The sequence below is a fragment of the Pteropus alecto genome, unplaced genomic scaffold (assembly GCF_000325575.1).
Source record: "Pteropus alecto unplaced genomic scaffold, ASM32557v1 scaffold40, whole genome shotgun sequence".
Taxonomy (NCBI): domain Eukaryota; kingdom Metazoa; phylum Chordata; class Mammalia; order Chiroptera; family Pteropodidae; genus Pteropus; species Pteropus alecto.
This window is the reverse complement of record NW_006431919.1, coordinates 5,100,759-5,104,011: the sequence shown is the minus strand read 5'-3', so window position 1 is coordinate 5,104,011 and position 3,253 is coordinate 5,100,759.

The following is a 3,253-nucleotide window of genomic DNA, read 5'->3' as shown; positions in this document are numbered from 1 at the left end:
GGGGGTGAGGGGTGCTCAGACCCTACGGGAGCGAGCACGTGCCTGATGCAATTCGGGAGGGGAGGCAATGAGGGAAGCAGAAGAGATAGGGGGTGGGGGGGGGAAGGTGAAAAGGGGGAGGTGTCTTAAAGGGCCAGCGCTTGAGAGCGACCGCAGGTGGAGCACATGGGAGCTGGCCACGCGGCCGGCGGGGCCTGCTCATGCTCTTTAGGTTGGGTGCACCAAGTTCGGGGGAAGGAACCATTAATGTCACCCTCGACTTACAAGATAATGGTGTGTGTTGGGGGGTTGCCTATCCACCTCAAAGACGCATGGAAGCCGCTGGTTCCCTGGCACCCCGCGGGCCTGGCCCCTCCAGGCTCCACCCGGGTGACCTTGGGCGAGCCGCCCTCACCTCCGCGGGCTGTGCTCGGCTCCTCCCAGCCGGCCCGGGAGACACTGCCCGTTGATGAGTTCGACGGCCAGCCCGGAAGGCTAGTGCTTAGGAAGTGAGAACAAAATTAAGAACAACCCCTAACCCAGCCAAGCCCCCGAAACAGGGTATTTATGGGCAGGAAATATCTTTTCTTTCAAGTGGATTTCGTTTTTTCTAAAGATTTGCTTTGGGCGGAGCTGAAGTTAACGCCCGATTGAGACTCCGGAGATCTGAGATTTTATCCTGATCCTGGCGCTGCCTCCTTTCAACTCTGCAGCAGTCATTTCCTCAGTGGGCTTCAGTTACCCTATTGTAAAACGAACATGAGTGTGACAGTGGTTTCAAACTTTAGTGCACATTCAATTCAATAAATACTAACCTCGTACTGTGGGAGTCTTCGGGTTCTAGGAAACCCAGGTTTGGCAATAAACCAGGCTAACAAAGTCCCTTCCCTCATGAAATTTACATTCTCCAGTGGAGAAAGAGAAAAATCAAGTGGTAAACAAGTATAGTATCTCTGAAGACAACAATGCCTACAGTAATAGGTTAGACAAGACCAGCTAGTTTGGATGATGCGGGAAAACCTTGGGCAGAGATTCCAAAGCATTTGGAATCAGGCCTGTCTGGGATTGGACCCAGATATCTGCATGCTTACTCACCAGGTGGTCCCACATTTTACTCAGAGAAGTCCTGGCCCCTGGCTGTGATCCCACCTGCTCAAGACATAACAGCCTGGAAATGTTGGCCATCTCCAAGGCAATGATTAGAACCCACAACCTGCTGGAGAGAGGAGAAGGCTTATTGAAAAGCCTCTTGGAACTGCTCCACAAGGCAAAGCCGGCTGTAGTGTTGTAACCAGGACTACTAGAGAGAGGCGGCGGCTATCTGATGTCTCATCTTAAGTTTTTTGTAACTCGCACTATGGCCAGATCTCTACACTTCCCTGGCCCTCCTTCACTGGCGGAAAAATGAGGGTAAATTATTCCTGACTTGTTTCTACTCTCTGAGCTTTTGTGAGGAGTCAAGTGAGACAATGTAAGTCAAACAGCTGTGTAAATTATAGAGACTGAGTCCAGTGCTTCAAACAACGTACCAAGGAAGGTAATGATTAAAGGGATCTCAATTAATTTAAGCAAGATTCTTCATAATTGCATTATATATGCATTTAATCAGAAGGTAAACTATTGCACATTGCTATGTAATGCATTCTTTTTTATTGTTATTTATTGATGAATAGTTCCTGAGGAGGTTATCCACACTAGGCTCTCCCTAAATTTTGTTAATAGCATACATAATGGTCATTGTTGGTCATTCTTTTCTCTATTCCTGTAATGAGAAGTAGAGAGGAAAGGTGGCCCATACAACTCATGAGAGGACCAGGACTCTGTGTGGACAAGTAACCAGTTCATGACACTCAACAGTCAGTATGAGCAGAACAAGTACTGCCAGGCCCTGCTATGTGGAGGCTGCAGGGGCACTGGCATCTGCGCACCCTGGGCCTGCTGCCCCAGACAGGGGCTCCTAAACACCTGTGTGTGATTTTACATACGGGGAAAGTGGGGCCAGAGAAGATGAGAGAACTGTGTGAGACTACATCTTACACTGAAGCTGTTAGAGCTAGAAAAAAATATCGATTACTTGATCTCCTTGTTCTGTTGATGAGGACACTGAAGGTCAGAGAAGTAATTTATCTGAAGTCATACAGCTAGTCCATGGCAGAGCCAGGTCTCACTCCTGAGTCTCCTGACCCTAAATCCAGTAGCTTTTTCTACATGAAATGATGGAATTGGGATTTGGATTCAGGGTTTGTTTATTCCTAACCAGTGGCATTCTATCTGGATGTGTTCAATTCTAAATACTAATAGTAACCAAATAGTTAAGAGTAGATTTTATTGAGTAGCTACTCTATGCTAGGTCCTATGACAAATACTTGACATTTAGTATCTCATTTAATTCTCACAATAACCCAATGAGATAGGTATTCTTTCCATGAATATTTATTGAGTTTCTACTATGTGCCAAGCACTAGGCTAGGCCTTCCAGCTGTTATTATCTTCAATTACAAACAATTACAAAGTTCGGAAAGGAAAGTAAGGGCTTCCATTTCCCCATCCACAAAATGGGAAGCATATTACCTGCCCATCTGGCTTATGAGTGTGAAGAAAGATACAGTGTCCATGAAACTTTATTCTGTCTTTTTAGGGCATAGGTAAAAGGGTGAGGGGTGGTTCCTAGAGTTATCTGTGCTTTTTAGGAAGGAAAATTTAACACACTTGGATGTGCAGTTTTATTCCTCTTTGAGTTTGATTTTCCAAAGGACCTTGTGTTTCTGGGAGAACTTGGGCTGTACCACTTATCTGCTTCTGATATTGGGGGTTCCTGGGCTGGAGGCCTTTTTATACTAACATGGAGGAGTGGGTGGGGTCAGCAAAGGCAGGGGCCTTGGCCAAAACAAACAGTGCCAGCTGGGGAATGTTTTTCCAAACCCTGAAGACTCTTAGGTCTTCTGGCATATGCCAAGAAACTTACTTCAGTTCATGAGAGGAGGCTCTGCCTAGATCCCTCTTGGGAAGTAGATGTACACAGCAATAGTTAACGTGTAAGGTGAGGAGTGAGGGAAGGTGCTGACTATTCCCATAATACCTGGTTAACGCTCAGGGCAACCCTTCTCTGTAAGTATAATTATTCCCATTTTACAGATGTGGATGTAGGCTCAGAGGCAGCCCAAGCCACCCAAGGTAGTTAGTAAAAGAGCAGGGTGGGTTTGCAGTGGAAAAAGTCTGATAGAGAATTAATTTTTAACACATTCACTGCTCTGAGTTGGAGACAGGCAACATT